General features: G+C 40.1%; 1 protein-coding gene across 1 annotated transcript in view; it reads left to right on the top strand.

Annotated features, from left to right (window-relative positions):
* LOC136858704 (uncharacterized) overlaps positions 1–19,694 on the top strand; it is a 776,037-nt gene that overhangs the window by 120,988 nt on the left and 635,355 nt on the right. The gene's annotated exons all lie outside the window — the stretch shown is intronic.

Genomic DNA, 19,694 nt, shown 5'->3' with positions numbered 1-19,694 from the left:
GTTCACAATACAATAGTTCATTCAACATTTCAGTGAATCCCACATAAGCATGCTGATGTGTGGGCTTGTACATATTACATACATTGAATCATAAAATTAATTTCAATAACAAGTGGCTAAAATGTGGTTTAATGTGAAGTACAATTATGGCACCTGTTTAGTCTTGAGTTATTTACCTATTTTCCTTCACCATTTGAATATTTTTGAAATTATTGGGATCGAATATTCATTGGAAAACATAATAATAATTCTACATTTGCACACATTTTACTTAGTTATGACTACCTGAGGCGGGATAGAAACCTCGAACTTGAGTTCATGAGCCTGACCCTCTACCACTGATCTACCTAGCCTGCTGTATTATTAGTTTACAGTAGTTCAGAAAATGTGACGTAACACCAGTGAAAGAAACAATAATGTTATTCGTTATGATATTTACATGGTTATGTTTTTAAATTTTTATTATTTTTGCGTTTCACTTTTGCGGTTTCAGAGACATAGTGGTGCCGAAATTTTGTCCCATATGATATTTTGTACGTGCGTGTAAATCTACGAACACGAGGCCAAGTTATATCGACACCTTCAAATGCCGCTGGACTCAGCAAGAATGGAACCCACCAATTTGAACTCAGAACGCCAGTGCTATATCTTCTCAGTCGCTCTGACCGGCAATAGATGATTCAATAATTACATAACCCAGCACAACCTAGAGATTATAACCCCAAGTGCGTACCTATTCCAAAGCAGCCTGTACTACTGGCAAACCACATGGTACTTTGACTCCTGTCTGTTGTGTTGCAAATTGTACGTATTAGGTATTGTTCAGTTAAGTTTCTTTAAGTTCACATCAAATACATGCCTTTTTTCTTTACTCTTGTTAGTTGTTTTGTTCGTCCATTCGTGTGATTTCTTCGCTTCTTACCATTTAATTCCTAATTGTTAATATAAAATATAATCTCCACCTTGAATTGAAGTATGCAGTTCATCCTCTCGCAGAGAACATAGATCGTAGTTTGATTTTTATATTTATACTGTATTCAGTAGCTACGGCGTTCTGAGGCCAATTTGGCAGGTTCAATCCTGGCTCAGAACGGTGGTATTTGAAGCTGGTTAAATACGTCAGCCTTGTAAGGATAGATTTCCTGGTACGAAAATGAACTCCTGCGGGTCAAGTTTCCAGCAGCTTGGTGTTTCCAAAAAGCATTAAAATGCAGTTGGTTGAACGTAAACCAATAAAACTATGATAAAGTCGTTTATTTAGCTGTTTACTGACGAGACCTAATGCATTACGTCTTCTAGTTGGATTAGAATGAATTTTTACTCCATTTACTGTCTGTCTCATCCTTGGCTTTGACAAAATGAAAGCGACTGAGGGACGACCGATATTAGTAATGCTATTCCTTAAATAGCCAGTCCCCGTTGTGAATGGTGTGGAAATGGTGCTTATGGGGTCGGTTGGTTTATTACAATGGTAATTACAGACTGATATACAATAGTAACTTCTGGCACGGTGAGGAAGGCAGCGGGAAACTACCTCACTCCTCATTTCCGTAAAATGCCTCTTCAGAGACGCCTAGGCAATCTATGACTGCTGATGGCAGAGATGTTAAGGATAAAACTAGTCTTCGGGCTGAATGTTCAATATAGATACATAGGCCTACATGCATACATACATACCGTGCATAGTACAGTACATACATGCATACATATATACCTACATACATACATACATAGTTCAGAGTTTGTCTTGTTAATAAATAAGTTGTCAGTTCTTTAAGAAGACTTCAACATACAGTCCTTTTTGGAACTCGGATTAAAAATTAATTTCTTATTTCACTTGGTGTAAGTGTCCGACTAAATGGTTAGCGTGCTGGCCTTTGGTCCAGAAGGTCCTGGGTTCCATTCCCGGCAGGGTCGAAGATTTTAACCTTAAATGGTTAATTCCCTTGACTCGGGGACTGGGAGTTCGTGCTGTCCCCAACATCCCTGCAACTCGCACACCGAACATAACACTATCTTCCACCACAATAACACGCAGTTACCTACACATGGCAGATGCAGCTCACCTTCATCGAAGGGTCTGCCTTACAACGGCTGCACCCGGCTAGAAATAGCCACACGAAATTTAAAAATTATTGCCTGGTGTAAGTTGTTTTTTCGGGTGAGTGATCATGTGTTATAGTCGTCCATTCACCTTAAATACATTAAATATAAACTTATAGTATTCCATGCCACCACCCACTTGCTTTTCCCACAAAGATTTTGTCAACATCTGCATTTATATTTGTTACACCATGTGAATATGACCCTGTTTCACAGCCGGATGCCCTTCCTGATGTGTTTCTATGGCGGTGTGGTGTGTTGTGTGTGCGTGTGTATGAAGAAAAGTGTATTGACGCGGCTCGGTAAGCCAGAAATTCCCCGTAGAAAGACGAATATCTAAAAGCGACAACAAAGAACATTGTGCTCAGATCCGCACATTTTGAATACTTATCTTAAGCAGAGACACTCTGAACTTAGCATAAGAAACACATTGACATATTGATGTATAGCGTTGGAGGTGATTGATGCAGATTTCGTGAACAAAGTGGAGAAAGAACACTCAATCATTATAAAGCTCCGCACCCAGAAGGGCCTATCACTGCTTGCCAGGCAAATCATCCTACTGTAGTTCGGTCACATCACTCTTCATCGAGGGAGGAGTCATTGAAACGCGACCTTATAGACGATCTTCTGGAAGATAGATCGTATGAGCAGCCATGGCCTTAATTTAAGTGCTGCCCCAGCATTTTCCGGGTATAAAAATGGAAAACCACGGAAAACCAGCTTCAGGACTGCCGACTGTAGGATTCGAACCCACTATGTTCCAAATGCAAGCTCACAGCTGCACGGACAACTCACTCGGGAGCAGATATTTTGTCATGTTCGCATGCTGATTTCATTCATATATTCGTGATTAATGTATTTATTTCGTTTTCCGTTTCCGGTTGTAAAAACTCTGATTTGTGTGCTAGTTGCTTTACGTCGCACCGACACAGATAGGTCTTATGGCGACGATGGGACAGGGAAGGGCTAGGAGTTGGAAGGAAGCGGCCGTGGCCTTAATTAAGGTACATCCCCAGCATTTGCCTGGTGTGAAAATGGGAAACCACGGAAAACCATTTTCAGGGCTGCCGACAGTGGGGTAAACTCTGATTTAATGTTGCTGGTGATTGTACTGTCCTTCAGTTCATTTGTGTAAAGTGTGCGCTTTTGTTTTCTATGAACTGCACTAATTATGTTCCAATATATATATGAAATAATCTAGAAATGCATCTGATATTAGTCATTTCCCACGTATCACTGGGGTTTGAAATAATTGCAGCAATCTTATTTATTTAATCAGTCTGTTGAGGCTGTGTGTTAACGGAAAACATAGTTCTTCCCGAACCCCACCTGAACCAGAATCAGTTCTTCTGAGAGGATAAGCTCGAACTTCCCTATAGATATATTCTCGAATCAAAGTAACGCAACTGCCTGCATGTACCAAGCAACGATTGTGGTACTGGTAATTCTTACTTTGGTGCTAAAAAGTGAAGGTTCCGTACTATCCATAGAGTTAACTGAACTACCATTACCATCTCTGTTTTCTCTATCGTAAGTTCCTTTATTCTTCATTCTATCGTACTCATTTAATTTATTAGTTTTGAAGTCAGGACTGCAATGAGTGATTCTGACAATTACATCGTCTTCGTTGTCTTCAAGGTCCCATAGTCATCTTCATCATTATATACAAGCTCCAGTAACAGTTCTAATTTCATTAGCACCGAGCTCGATAGCTGCAGTCGCTTAAGTGCGGCCAGTATCCAGTATTCGGGAGATAGTAGGTTCGAATCCCACTGTCGGCAGCCCTGAAGATGGTTTTCCGTGGTTTCCCATTTTCACACCAGGCAAATGCTGGGGCTGTACCTTAATTAAGGCCACGACCGCTTCCATCCCACTCCCAGCCCTTCCCTGTCCCATCGTCGCCATAAGACCTATCTGTGTCGGTGCGACGTGAAGTAACTAGCAAAAAAAAAAAAAAAAAAAAAAAAAAATCATGAGGTGTTGCAAAATGCGCTACGTCAGTTGTTCTTTGTCTCCCTAGTATCTGAAACACAAACATTACACACGGCAATTAAATCGCCTTCAGAGAAATTATCAAGAACGAACCTAACCTTATCGTCATATTCATCGGAAGCTTCTGAAAATTGAAATCTTTCAAATTCCTGCAGTCTTTTATGGTTCACCTTCACTGAGTTTATGCAGTATTTTAACTGCAATCGCAGGTGCGGTGGAAACCTTCTTGTTTATCTCCTGAACGTCCCCAATTATATTTCTGGACATTAGAAGTAAACTATCGTAAATGCAAAAACGACGATTTTGAGGTTTTTACCGTATGTGAATTTTGTGTTGCCTTATGATTACAGTGTTGTATGCTTCGCAGGAATGAAGAAAATCTATGTGATAGTATCTTATGTGCACGGAGAACCCAGCGGTAAACAATGGTAAGTGATCATACAACAGTTCAACCCTATGCCGTGCGCTGCTCTCTTCATTGTATTGGCTCTTAGGATAGTTTACCATGGTCAGAACTGTCCATTCGAATTGCCTTAAGGGTTTAAAAAAAAATTTAAATGCACCTCTGCAGCTTCTGTCTGCTCAGCTGTAAAGTTAGTGAAATGTCACTTATGGCAATTTACCTCTGATGTCCGGATTTGTCATAACGACTCACAACACGTCATTCAAATATCGACCACCATCCTTAATAGCACCAATTCTACGTCGTTGACGTCTTCGTCTTTATCAGATATTTTCAGCAATCGCATGCCAATATTAATTTTAAAAGTACATACCTAAACCAGGTTATATCAGTCTTACCGTCGTCTTTGAAATTCTTCACTGAGCTCGATAGCTGCAGTCACTTATGTGCGGCCAGTATCCGGTATTCGGGAGATAGTGGGTTCGAACTCACTGTACCTTAATTGAGGCAAAGGCCGCTTCCTTCCCATTCCCAGCCTTTTCCTGTCCCATCGTCGCCATAAGACCTAAGACCTATCTGTGTCGATGCAACGTAAATCAACTTGCAAAAAAAAAAAAAAAAAAAAAAAAAATGAATCTTCAATACATTTTAGTTACAGTATATCATCCTGGGACGAACACCATTAATTGTAGTATCTCGGTTAAATTTTACTGATACAATATAGTATCAAGTAAGTTACGACCAGAACAATATGAATAGAACCAAGGAAGAAACACATCACCATCCACATGTCAAAGCACTTATATAATAAAGACAAAACACTTTACTAAAACGTTTTCCTTTACCAGTCATTGCACATATATTTCACACTCCCATATTATTATTATTCCTTGTCTGAATGGTCAGCGTAGTGCTCTTCGGTTCAGAGGTCCCCGGGTTCGATTCTCGGCCACGTCGAAGATTTTAATCTTAAATGGTTAATTTCATTCACTTGGGGACTGAGTGTGTTTTTACTATCCCTGACGTCTCTACAACTTAAACCTCCACGACAAAAGCATGCAGTTTCCTATACACGGCATATGCCCCCTACTCTCTTCAGAGGACCTGCCTTACAAGGGCTGCACCAGGCTAGAAATAGTCACACGAAATTAAAGAGCATTATTATTATTATTATTATTATTATTATTATTATTATTATTATTATTATTATTATTATTATTATCATTATTATATTTGAAAGAGAAGCGAGCTCGAGCCTACATTTCACACAGTTCCTTAAAATTATTAGCCTCTTCCAAAGGGTTGCTATGCTGAGCTACTCTTCAGGATTCTCCTCGCAAGTATGAATTGTTCGCACACGGTCTTGTGGAGACTTAAGATGATGCATCTCATTTGGAAGTTCCGGGGTGTAGGGGTAGATTTACTGTCTCTTTCCCGGAGGACCTGATTTCGATTCCTGGCCGCCCCTAGGATATTAATCCAGATTTTAAAGTGGATTTACCCAGTTTCATGAGATCAACTGAGGAAATGTATGAAAAAAAAAAAGGCACGGAACCCGTAAAGAAAACCGAGTAATTTTGCCCAGGAATACGTTACACGGACCAAATGCATTCCTGAATCTGTGGGGATATCACTGTGTAGCAGCTACATTACAGGCTAAAGCCATTACTGGACTATGCGGGCGACGGGTTTACTTTTTGTCGGATTTGGGAAATATAGCGAAACCGGGTGACACACACTAACTAGAACAGCTGTCTGATTTGTCGTTGTGACCATGCAATAATCAGTCACGCTCGAAGGAAGGCCGGTGTTGGTCAATGTTCCATTTGGTGCTAGAGTAATTTACATCATACTGTGGAAACTAGACTTGTTTGTTCTCTTTGAATGAAGTAAATAATTGTAGGCTGTTAAGCATCAAGTTTGGAATTAGAATACAATACGTAGTCTGGATGTTCAGAGTAGTACCATGGGGATTTTCCACAGTATGTGGATTGACGATGGAGTGAAATTAAGAGTGCTTATCAGTTCAAATAATTACTTGATCTATAATTTTGTGGTAATTGGCATTTTAAGCCGTTAAAATATTTGCCTGTCAATCACAGGATAATAACGAGTGTTATTTACATCACGCAGTTATTTTCAACTGCGCATGGTTATGTCGAAATGATACTCGCAGGTTTATCATTTCAGTGTAAATTAATGGTAATCGTTTTATCTCTTCGTTATTTTTCAGCCAATATTAAAATTCCTTTAAAGAATTTAATACTGATTACACATGGGGAATTTAGGAAAACGTGTGTGAGCGTACGTTCTTTGTGCACGAAATGTTTAATATCAACAAATATCAATAATGCCCTCCCTTGTGATCTAATTGTGCATAATTCCGTCACTCATCTAGTTAATAGGCCTTATGTTAATGCCTACAGAAACTCCGAATGTAAGTTAATTCACAAAAAAAAATGGTAATCATATCTATTTGAAAATTTTACACTTACGGGGTAGATTCCTTATTTAAAGACTGTACTAGAAATATCTGCTAAGGTAAGTCATAAAGTAACTGTCTCTATGTTACTGTTCAGAAACAAAGGAACAGGGCTCGCTCCATCTTATGTATCCGATAGTTTGTAGTGACAAAGGTAGATTACGCACATGTGCGCAAGTCGGTAAACTAGAACCTCAGCACTCCGACAGTTACAAAATAATAGTTACTTAACGAATGGTCAATGGAGGAGGTTCATATAGTGGTCCATTTCCTGTGGATAAAAACACGAAAACTGACAACAGTCACGGGACGATCCTCTGTGTACGAAGATAAATTGATATACAGTATGTCCAATAAGTGCTGAAATGGTGCTCTGAATTTGAAGAGGCCCGAACGAGGATGGAAGATGAAGAGAAGCGTGGCCATCTACTAAGGTGAGAATCACCTTCCTGTCTCGCTCATGTGAAAGCTTCGAATTTCTGTTCCATATTACTCAACCTCTATTTCGGTTAGCCGCTTGCATTTCTCAGAGACTATTATTTACATCTTTGGCAACAGCAATAAGCAGGCTTATTTTCAGAAAGGGAATAGTTCCTTCAGTATAATTTTATTCTAGGAGGTATTATATTATCACCAGAAAAATATGGAAACTTTTATATCTTTTTAACTACAGGATAATCCCTTCTTCTTCTTCTTCTTCTTCTTCTTCTTCTGAACTATAAGATAGTCGTGTCCCCATCCTGAGGTGGTCCAACTCTTTTTAGGTACAACCCCAATGGTGGTGAGCTGTATGTACCATTTTAACTAACCAGCCCTCCTACCATTCTTAAATTGAACCCGGACCACCGAAGACGGCAGCTAATAGTGCTAATCGTTACCTTACGGAGGCGGAGTATGGTAATTTTAAAGCACTGATAAGGTTTCACTGGACTACCTTAATAAGTTTTCCTAAAAATCGTCACAACGTAACTTACAAGGAAATAGATACGAGGGCGAATCAAAAATTAAGTTACACTTCCAAGTTATGGCCATTATGAAACCACCACGGCTATGACAACGTACAATGTACGTTCACTATTCCACATAATCCCCAAGGGACTGTGAATATTTCTCGGAACGGTCAACGAACTTTTCGATTCCGGATGCGTAGAAATCACCTCCAGCGCAATGTAACCACCTGGAGACAGCTGCTTCCACCTCCTCATCGTTGCGGAATCGTCGTCCACGGAGATACTTTTCCAGCTTACCGAACACATGATAATCGCATGGCACTAAGTCTGGACTGTATGGAGGGTGTTGCCATACCTCCTACATGAATCACTGTAGCAGTTCGGAAGTTTGACGTGCCGTGTGAAGTGTTGCGTTATCGTGCAACAAAATCATACTGGCACTCAATTTTCCCAGCCGCTTTTCTTTAATTGCCTTACGCAACCGGTTCAATGTTTGAAAATACGAAGCTGAGTTGATTGTCGTGCGTTTCGGCATAAATTCCACGTGTACCACACCCTCCATGTCAAATAACACTGTGGTCATTATCTTTCCTGCTTGAAGGTTGGACTTTGGCCTTCTTTCGTGGTGGTGATTTGGTGTGCATCCATTCAATCGGTGTTCTCTTTGTTTCGGGAGGACCGAGCTCGATAGCTGCAGTCGCTTAAGTGCGGCCAGTATCCAGTATTTGGGAGATAGTAGGTTCGAACCCCACTGTCGGCACCCTGAAGATAGTTTTCCGTGGTTTCCCATTTTCACACCAGGCAAATGTTGGAGCTGTACCTTAAGTAAGGCCACGGCCGCTTCCTTCCCACTCCTGCCCTTCCCTGTCTCATCGTCGCCATAAGACCTATCTGTGTCGGTGCAACGTAAAGCAACTAGCAAAAAAAAAAAAAAAATTTCAGGAGTGATGTGGTGGATCCACGTTTCATCCCCTGTGATTATTCGCCGCAGAAACGCGTTGTCCTCCACAGAATTCTGTTGCAAATATGCCAGTGACGATTGGAAACATTGTCCCATGTGAACATCGGTAAATAGACGTGGGACCTATCTTTTACACAGTTTATGAAATCCAAGGTGCTGGTGAACAATGGAGAACACACTACCATACGAAATGTTCAGCATGCGGAAAATTTCCTAGAGTGTTTTGCGCCGATTCTCTCTATTGATTCCATCCACACCGTCAACATTTGTAACGGTACTGGACGTTGCGGGTTCGTCCGTGAGATCCGTGCGTCCGGCGTCAAATTGCCTACACCACTTTCCAATACCCTGGCGAGAAACTGCACGCTCACCATATACAGAAGTGACTTAACGATGAATGTCTGTGCAATTGAGCCGGTTAACCCGTAGAAATCTGATCGTTGCACGCACGTCCAATTTGGAGTGAACATCCAGTCGACGCGCCCTTGAGCCTAGCTCGCTCTGCACACACAACATGACGGGACACAGCACAAACCTTCCTATTGCACGTGTCAGCAGTTACTGTAGCATGCTCCGCGTCGGCCACGGTCACGACACACAGTGTGCTCTAGCGGCGAGCTAGTGTAACTTACTTTTAAATTCGCCCTCGTACATGACCGAGAAAAATGAAGCTGAAGGACAACATAAAATCATAATATCATGATCAAAAAATACTATCACAACATTCAACACTCGTTTATAAACAAAGAAAGTCTGATTTTTTCATGGTCATATACATAAAAATTGCGCTTTATAGATAAGAGTGCGTTTGCAAATCTGTCTCTAATAATTCCGAAGTTATATGCAGAAATATGTACTTCATAAAACGTGGGCGCATTCTTTTAGAGCCCTGCAATGCGATTTTAGTCTCATAACGTACTCAGTGTTAAGTTTTTTAAATACGTTTAAGCGCGTTTATGTTATCTATACTGTTGGTGGCCAAAACGACCTAAAATATCTATTTCTGTGTTCTTCACCCAAGCCGTATGTTTCTAATCTTAACACCAGAGACATTTTCAGAAATTAAGCGAAGTACCTGGCCTTAGTATTGAACTAATTTAAGACACTTCTACGCTCGGCATTTTGATGCTAAATTACTTTACGCTTCTCTTGTGAAGTTTACATTTTTGGGCTAATGTTGTTTACGCAACCACTGATTCATTTTCAGAACGAAATAGAATAAAGGTTGGTCCATAGGATCACAAACAGAGAGGTATTCAACATGGCAGGTGTGAAGGGAATGATTTGGAGATATTTGAATCGAAGGAGAGAAAGGTTGATTGACAACGTTCTGAGACCTTGAGGACTTGATCTGCCTCTAGAGGGAAGCCTACGGGATTAAAATTGCCGAGGGAGACCAAAGGATCAGTATGACGAACAGATTACTAACTATATAGAACGTGATAGTTGTAGATTTGCACAGAAAAGAGTGTTGTGGAGAATTGCGTCAAACTAGGTCAAACTAGGTTAATAACTAAGAGTTCAAGATATCTCCCCAGAAGGCCGGCAGCAACATACATGGGTATTTACATATTACTTATCGACAAAGTGTTTTGCCCTGTTAACCAAGGTGAGCATAGTGAGGTGGCCTGGTTCGCTCCGAGAGACTAGTAGGTTGAATCCGGAGGGCCAGGGGGCAAGGACTCCCATAGAATAGTTTGTAGGGTGGGGGCTAGACCTGGGTGTATGTAGTATTTTTGATATTTTGTAAGATAATTGGCGACTTGTATTCCACGGTAGAACACCACACACGGTATCCCCTACCACTTCTACGTAACACCGATTTTTAAATCATAAAAAAAAACACCTGATTATATTAGATTTTTTCATTTCCCTGAAAGCTAGGGGGGAGGGGGAACCGCGTCCCCACCTTGCCCCCGGGCGTGGGCACCCATGCCAGGAGGTTCACAGAAAATTAAATTAGTACAGCACAATTCAGGTATGCCATACCATTTTAGAGAAAATTCTGTGTTCTAGCGTTGGCTGAGATACTTATGCTAGGAAACTTTTTTTCAAATCCCCCATACCATTGGCAAACTTTGTCCAGGTTCTTGGTTGAATGATACGCGTACTGACCTTTGGTTCCGAGGGTCCTGGGCTTTGAACTGCTCTAGTTCGAGGGCTGGAAGTTAGTGTTCATCTTAATATATTTCTCATCATCTACATATAACATACCACACAATCAACCGCGACAAAACACGTAATATTTAATACAACGTCCCCTCCCCCAAGTAAAGCAGTAAAGCTGGGCCGTATCCACATTAAGTGCCGACCTCTCCAAATTGAGAACTTGAGAAAAGGGCCTAAGGGGAAAAAGACGATGATTGACAAGCTTTCTCTTGCTTACTTTCGAACAATTAAAGAACTCTGACTTGATATGCTGTATTTGTCATTACGTCTTTAACGAATGTGTTTTCCTTTTATAAACTGTGATATAACTAGGCGTTTGTATGAAATGGTAGCCACAGGATACTAATAGGAGAATAATTACCAGGAGGAGATATCCAGAAACAATTATTAGGATTTATAGAAGTAATTATTTGTTAGGTAAGGTTTACAGTAACAAAGTTGGCATGAAATAATTTTTCGTTTGTTTTCGCGAACACACATTTTTACCTTAGTATTTTCAATATATTTTTTTCTCAAATATCCTTAGTAACTGCGTGAAAAATATCTACGTATTAGACGAACGTGGTGGATATAGGCCTATTTAAAATAAGTACGCCACATTATTTATACAACAGTTGAAGTATTTTGAACACTCTTCAGTGACCTGAAACTTGGAGACCAGTTTAATTTGCTTTACATATTCTCTAGAAAATATTCTTTAGTCGGAATCATGCGTTCATGTTCCGATGAGGTCGGCTGGCATTTAAGAATGTGTGTACATTTATACTTTCAAGTGGCTTATCCAAACCTGCACTAGCGAACTAGCTGAGCGAAGGGCCACTGATCAGGCATCCTGAGCCGAAGTCCATATGTGGCAGGCTGGCTAGTTATTTTGTCCTCCTCCTGATGCCAACGGCACGTGGCTAACCATCCTGCCGGTGACCACGCCTAATGTTGCTTTACTTTGGAGATCTCACGGGATCTGGTGTTTCAATATGTCTATGACGTCGACAGAGTGTGTATTAATTAAATTATTGAAAACAATTACGTTAGAGTCAAACTCACATGAGAATGCTCTACAGTAAACTCTAGAATGTAGAAAGACATAGAAGTGTTGACAATTCTGAGTATCGTAGCATGACATAACTCTCTGAGGGAAACTCATTAACCTAATGATTGTCAAGTATGGGAATGGATTGTATGAAAGTGCGTCTACAGCGTGGACGGAGAATCAGATGTAAATACAAGATCTTCCATTATAGCCATGCCAGAATTAAAAACGAATGCTCTAAACTACAAAAATGTGCTACTTTTGTTCCCTTTTCAGCGTCGCCGGATATCTAACAGAAAAGAAAATTGGGTTATGGTTAATATGATGAAGAGGAATGCTAACTCATGTCATAAACTCGTGTAGATGGCTTGTTGTTAGAGGGAAAAGTGTTGAGTTTTATTTGGTACAGGCAATATTCAAGTAGCTGGCCCCGTGGTGTAGGGGTAGCGTGCCTGCTTCTTACCCGGAGGCCCCGGGTTCGATTCCCGGCCAGGTCAGGGATTTTTACCTAGACCTGAGGGCTGGTTCGAGGTCCACTCAGTCTACGTGTTTAGAATTGAGGAGCTATCTGACGGTGAGATGGCAGCCCCGGTCTAGAAAGCCAAGAATAACGGCCGAGAGGATTCGTCGTGCTGACCACATGACGCCTCGTAATCTGCAGGTCTTAGGGCTGAGCAGCGGTCGCTTGGTAGGCCAATGCCTTTCAAGGGCTGTAGTGCCATGGGGTTTGGTTTGGTTTGGTTTGGTTTGGTTTTAATATTCAAGTACGTCTATGTGTAGAATGCACGATCGACTGCAAACTCAACATAAGGACTTGGTGACACTGTTGGAAACTGGTTTGTACAAGAACGCTAGTGTAAATGAAATTATAGGGGGAGTATGTTTCATTCGAAGGCTTCTTCACATAGTGAATTTATTTCGCACGGTACATTTTGTTCTCCCACGTCCTTGTGTGTTGCATGTGGGGTATTCTGAATGAAGGCTGATTTTATCCTCCGCAGCTCCGCCAGCGGTTGTCATAGATAGCCCAGGCGTCACTGGAGAAGTACACTAGGGAGACGAGGAGTGAGGTAGTTTCCCGTTGCTTTTCTCACCGAGCCAGAAGTTGCTATTACATATCATTCTGCCAAGCCCACTGAAATGCATACACTAATCGACCCAATGAGCAACATTTTCATACCATTAATAACAGGGACTGGCTTCGTAGGGAATTGTATTACAAGCCTGTCAAGGAATGTTTACTTCTATTTTCGCTTTCGTTTGACATTCAGTATTCTAAGGACTCATTTGTATAACACACCACATACTCCATTAACTGAATGTGTGTTCGTGTGCTTTATTTTCATTGGCATTCTCGTTTATATTCCCGTCCCGACCATTTGCTGCAAGACAAGTGCAGTAAATCAATAGAGCATATCTGGGTGCATCCTGCTCACTGTTAATGCGGGAAATGTTACTGTAATGTGAGGATGAATGTTAGTGTAAGCATTTGTAGTGAAACCATCTCCTTAACCAATTACCGTACTTTATGTTACCACGGTGTAACTATGGCGAAGAGATCCAAACCAAAGACTGCAAGTTCAGGCCATATCAGGGAAAGCCTTGTGACTTATATGCTTCCACATAAACAGCATTTGCATGGACATAGGAACTGGAGACTAAAATGTAGTGCTGGTTTAAACATATACATTATGTAAATAAATAAGTTTGGCTAGTACTGTGTTGTCAATCATCAAAACCAAACATACATACGTACTGTGACACAACCCCTAGTATAGGATTATCCACACGGTTGGTCAACAAATGATGTGACAATGTGGTGATATTGCCCACCGTTGGGCGTCAAATTAATCAACAACATCCATGGTGGTAATAAGTTGTGATATTGGGCGTCGCAATGTCACATAAATAATTATCATACGCAACCTATCATTCACATAATACCATCCTAGCATCATCATACTCATGGTAAATATAATTATACATCTTAATTATAATTAAAGCTGAATTATTATCAGATAAGATGTCATAAATTTCATAATTACCGGTATGGTTGCCGTATCATCATGTAAATATCATATAATGGCATGGTATGGCTTAGCTCCGGCAAACATATGATTCCCATCTACAAAAGGGTAGGTTCTCACGATTCTCACGACAGGTCACCACTAAATTCTTAATAACTGTACCCGAGACAGAAAGGCGTCTCGTGCAATGGCAAAAATATAACAGTAATGAAGGGGTAAGAAAGGATTCCTATCTACAAAACAATAATATCTTATGTGGATGGCTGGTATATTTACATTCCTAATGAATTTTTGTGGAGGCTCAACTTACATTGTTATGAGAGGGAAGCGATAACAATAATGGCGGGAGTCTTAACAATGATGTTCGTTGACAACGGCAATAATAACATATCCTGCGAAATACAACTGAATTTATAAGAATTCCTAATGTTGGTCCACATTAAAATTTTAAATAAAGCTTCATATTATAAGTCAATGAATTGACAAACTTTTGCAAATTAAAATATTCAAGAAAGGGCTTAACATGCCATCCGGAATAGTGGCTTAAATGCCCGTAGTATCTGACTTGAAATAGTGAACACAAGTTGTATAATTAAATGACATCATGATTCAAAAATGTAAGTGATTGAATAACACTTGTTGAACTCGCATGATTTAATGAACCAGTATTCCTTCACCCGCGGTTCTAAGAAACATCCTCACGTCAATTAGTACACACCTTCAGGTAGTTTAATTAAATCAGTGATAAGTTACCATTACCTTAATGGCAGTACTATACAGACATTCAATAAAGTATAAAAGAGAGTATTCCCCTATCGACACACACAATGAAATGTAGATACCATGCAGTAGCAAGAAATCATTTGAAGGTATGAATGTAAAGATCATCATCTCAGAATGAAGTAATAATGCACCAACATGCAAATAACAACAGTGTGGCCTCAGCTCGTACCTAGAATGAAGTACATCCCAAAATATATCACAATTGCATAACCACACACTGAAACGTTGATTCTAGATCACTTCCTTGCGAATAGGTGCAAAAGGAATTCATTCACATGCACAAAAATTATAATCATGCTGGTCACTGGATCTGGTTAGGTTCTCGTAGAAATGTACCTAGGAAAAATAAAGAGAGTAGAACTTGAATACGGCTTCTAATATCCTTGGGTTCGAATTGAGTAGAGTATTATTCCATTACTTCCATGTCAACTCATTTATCTAAATGACCTATACGTTTATGTAGGCGAAGACGCTATATTCATTAAATTCATCACCTTAACCCTCTCATATTTGTTAGGTACTAGCCAAGAGTGCCACCCACTTTTTGTCCGACTTGCAGCTCTGAAGAAAAATTAATTGCTCTCTCAATTTAGGCCCATTTTCAGTGAAACTATTTTCTATTATGTAAAAGGAATGTCTTTTTTGAATATTAATGGCACTTTATGTCAGAAAAAAAATATAGTTAAAATTAAAATAACTGGGCGAGTTGGCCGTGCGGTTAGGGGCGTGCAGCTTTGAGCTTGTATCCGGGAGATAATGGGTTCGAATCCCACTGTCGACAGCCCTGAAGATGTTTTTTCGTGGTTTCGAATTTTCACACTAGGCATTAAGGCTACGGCCACTTACTTCCCACTCCTAGCCATTCCCTATCCCATTGTCGCAATAATACCTGTCTGTGTTGGTGCGACGTAAAGCAAAAAAAAAAAAAAAAAAAAAAAAAAAAAAAAAAAAAAAAAAAAAAAACATACATTTAAAACTTTAAAATTCAGTTAATGAAAATTCACATTTTGATGCAAATATATAGTTCTAAAAATCAGCATGACACATTAACTGCTTGTAGTACACCCTTTTGACTCTCATTTTGGAAAAAACTTTATTGGAGTGATAACAGGTAGTAAAAAATAAAATAAAAGCTATAGGTTCGGCGTCATGAGGAGGGGCAAGTTTTGGTCCAGGTAACTCTAGGAAAGGTTGTGCTAGTATCGTACATCACTACCAGGGGAACCGAACTGAATAATGGCAATATGGTGATATTGTTAATACTGATATTATCGTGGAAATCTTTGCCGCTTTCCGAATTACCATTAACCACGGCAATTGGCGGTGTTCCACTTACAAAATCATTTTCAGAAACATTCTCGCTGATTACAACCTCACTAGAAGTGTTTTCGACACTATAATGAAGTGCTGTTCACTTTCTGACTCAGCATAATCGACATTCCCTAAACCATGTATGTATTCAGCTAGATCACCGTTCACAAATACGTCGTTGCGTAAGTCCGCCATCACTGTTGATACGTGCGGACACGACGTTCATATTTTTAAATATTCATCACACATGAAAACAATATTATGCTGCTTCTAGTGTTAAATTCAGAGACTACCGAGCTCGATATACGGCCAGTATAGAGTATTCGGGAGATCGTGGCTTCGAACCCCACTGTCGGCAGCCCTGAAGATGGTTTTTCATGGTTTCCCATTTTCACACCAGGCAAATGCTGGGGCTGTACCTTAATTAAGGCCACGGCCGCTTCCTTCACACTCATAGCCCCTTTCTACCTCATCGTCGCCATAAGACCTATCTGTGTCGGTGCGACGTAAAGCAAAAAAAAAAAAAATTCAGAGACTACACACCTTCCTTGAGCAGAGTATACTGATATATGCTACCATCTAATGAAAAAGGAAGATCTACGATGGTTTCTAAAAGAGTCTGCACCAGGGATGAAATATCATTCTTTGCACTTTCGGTGCGTTCACAGAGGAATGGAAAATCACCCCTTAGAACTCAAAGAGTTAATAAATATGTAGACTCATCATAGTACATAGTTACACAATATTACGTAGATTCATAATAGCTCTCAGATTCTCAATACCGTACATTCTCAATACCTCGTGGCTAATATCGTCTTCACTGCTCCTTAAATAAATATCGTACTATCTTATTCTTCAACTACACTATAATGAAATAAAATTCCTGCTCTAAGCAGTATAGGTACACAATAATAAATCCGATCATGACCACTGTAACATCATCACAATTCATATATGTGATGACTGACTTCCAGAAATTCAAGACTATATTACGGTGCAATAAAATTATAAGATCGCGTGGCTATAAATCCTAAAATGAAGATTCACATCCCTAGACTCCGTTAATTAGATGACACGATATCACTTTCATATTTCCGAAATCCCCACATGTTCTGCTCATTGTCATGAAATATACAAATACAAGAATACAATGACACTACCTGAAAGAGAGCACAACTACTTAGTAAAAATGAGGTAAGGAATTATCTTTTGACGAACCAACAGCCACCAGGATCTGGAGGTGAGTTATAATCTATCCTGGTGAGACCGGTGCCTCACATGTTTACTGCATCTTGACGTTGAATACACACACTGAAAACACTTTCTTATCTACAGCACACTGAAACACAATATTGCTAGGGGCTTTACGTCGCACCGACACAGATAGGTCTTATGGCAACGATGGGATAGGAAAGGCCTAGGAGTTGGAAGGAAGCGGCCGTGGCCTTAATTAACGTACAGCCCCAGCATTTGCCTGGTGTGGAATTGGGAAACCACGGAAAACCATCTTCAGAGCTGCCGATAGTGGGATTCGAACCTACTATCTCCCGGATGCAAGCTCACAGCCGCGCGCCTCTACGCACGGCCAACTCGCCCGGTGAAACACAATATTGAACATGATTATTTGAGCCATGTACTTGCAAGTTAAATTGAGCTTAATGTAAGATACACGTGGTCGTGAAATTATTCCAAAAGTTATTCACAGATAACAGATTTCACGACATGAATTTCCAGCAGACCGACTGTACGACAGTTTGCCGTTTGCCGTGTAAGTAGCGACGAGATGCATATACGGTACACGGCAATTATCAGTGTTTTATAACAAGGCTCAACTTTCGCCTTCGCTCTTCTCAAATTCCAAAGGCTAGGTCAATCAGCAGGGAAACCTTTCTGGACAGTAATAAAGAATCATAGGAAGGGAGGGAAAAGAAAATGAACAGTGTTTCCAGTAATTCAGGTGAACTCATAATAGATCCCAAGCATTCTTCAAGCATAAGGCTATTCGCCGCTACCCATGGGAGCCTAGGGGTACCAGCTCCATAATAGACTATATCTTAACCGACTTCGAATTAAAAAATATTTTGAAAATCTTCTCAACGTAAAAGGAAATTTTCACGGGGGTGTCGCGAACAACGGCGCTCATGGGGGGGGGGGGAGGAAAATTTTGGTGAAATTACGCTTGAGGAAGTGGAAAGGATGGTAAATAAACTCCATTGTCATAAAGCAGCAGGAATAGATGAAATTAGACCTGAAATAGTGAAGTATAGTGGGATGGCAGGGATGAAATACCTTCATAGAATAATAAGATTAGAACAGTGTGTTGGAAAGGTACCTTCAGATTGGACAAAAGCATTAATTGCACCTATCTATAAGCAAGGGAACAGGGAGGATTGCAACAACTATCGAGGTATCCCATTGATTAGTATACCAGGCAAAGTATTCACTGGCATCTTGGAAGGGAGGGTGAGATCAGTGGTTGAGAAGAAGTTGGATGAAAACCAGTGTGGTTTCAGACCCCAGATGGGCTGTCAGGATCAGATTTTCAGTATGTGCCAGGTAATTGAAAAATGCTACAAGAGGAATAGACAGTTGTGTTTATGTTTCGTAGATCTAGAGAAAGCATATGATAGGGTACCGAGGGAATAGTTGTTCACCATACTGGGGAACTATGGGGTTAAGGGTAGATTATTAAAATAAATAAAAGACATTTATGTTGACATTTGGGCTGCAGTGATAATTGATGTTAGAATGAGTTCCTGGTTCAGGGTACTTACAGTGGTTAGACAAGGCTGTAATCTTTCACCTTTGTTGTTCGTACTTTACATGGGTCATCTGCTGAAATGTATAAAGTGGCAAGGAGGGATTCGTTTTGGTGGAAATGTAGTAAGCAGTCTGGCCTATGCTGACGAATTCGTCTTAATGGCAGATTGTGCCGAAAGCCTGCAGTCTAATATCTTGCAAATTGAAAATAGGTGCAATGAGTATTGTATGAAAATTAGCCTTTTGAAGACCAAACTGAAGCCACTAGGTAAGAAATTCAACAGAACTAAATGTCAGATTGGTGATACAAAGCTGGAACAGGTAGATTCGTGAGGCATGTGTTATTTAAGATCATCGACAGATAAATTTGAACTCTAAGTGTTTAATAACCAACATTAAATATCATGGAGGTTAGAAACCACATTTATATCGAATTTGTACTTCCTAAGCTCATTTAGTTCGTGATTGAATCTAGTGAAAATCACTTTTCAGCACTAGATTTCTATTTCGACGTAGTATGGCACATTGGGAATTTATTTGAGGAATCGCATTTCACACAATTACTACAATTATAATACACCTTCAGCAGGGATTAGTAGCTATCTCAATTATTTATTCAATTTGAGCGTCCTTCAGAATGATTATTACAAGTATTAGCTATCGGTTGCACCCTCATGGCAACACGTGCTCATCTGATAATCATTCTACGCATCCACTAAT

Source organism: Anabrus simplex, chromosome 1 (assembly GCF_040414725.1).
Source record: "Anabrus simplex isolate iqAnaSimp1 chromosome 1, ASM4041472v1, whole genome shotgun sequence".
NCBI classification, from domain to species: Eukaryota; Metazoa; Arthropoda; class Insecta; order Orthoptera; family Tettigoniidae; genus Anabrus; species Anabrus simplex.
This window is presented reverse-complemented; position numbering and strand designations above follow the sequence as displayed.